The following is a 592-nucleotide window of genomic DNA, read 5'->3' as shown; positions in this document are numbered from 1 at the left end:
AAATATATTGAAAATTTAGAGTTCTGTGAAAGAAAGAAAGAAAGGAAAAATGTATAAATTTAGTGAAATTTTGCTCTCTTATTTTGTCTATTGGGTTTATTTTTATGGACCAACAATATTGGCCAAATTTTAACTAAACTCAGATTATTTACTCAGCACTCAGCCTATATATAATTAACGAACGCGAGCCGGCTCGCTCATTTGCCAGCCCTATATATATATATATATATATATATATATATAGAGTGAGTCTACTATGCTTCTGGAAGCACGAAGCCGTCCGTGCTTTCTGGTCGTTTTTCATATTGCGACATTCGAATCATCGATCGGCTCCGTTAAACTTGATCTAGAGTATTTGAAGTATCTCAAAAATAAATTATGCGATTTTTCGATATTATTTGCCTAGCGAACGAAGGGGCTCAAAATTAACGGCTAAAAAAAAAGATCTTACAAAATGTGATAATATGACATTAAAATTTTAGATCAAATATATTGAACTTATTTTATATAGTATAAAGAATTTTCTATCAAAATTTCACGTGATTTGGATATTTCTACACCGTTAAACTTGCAAACGGCTCACTACGGCCAT

General features: G+C 31.4%; 1 long non-coding RNA gene across 1 annotated transcript in view; it reads left to right on the top strand.

Moving 5' to 3' along the window:
• LOC109716787 overlaps positions 1–592 on the top strand; it is a 17059-nt gene that overhangs the window by 16088 nt on the left and 379 nt on the right. The gene's annotated exons all lie outside the window — the stretch shown is intronic.

This window comes from Ananas comosus, linkage group 10 (assembly GCF_001540865.1).
Source record: "Ananas comosus cultivar F153 linkage group 10, ASM154086v1, whole genome shotgun sequence".
NCBI classification, from domain to species: domain Eukaryota; kingdom Viridiplantae; phylum Streptophyta; class Magnoliopsida; order Poales; family Bromeliaceae; genus Ananas; species Ananas comosus.
This window is presented reverse-complemented; position numbering and strand designations above follow the sequence as displayed.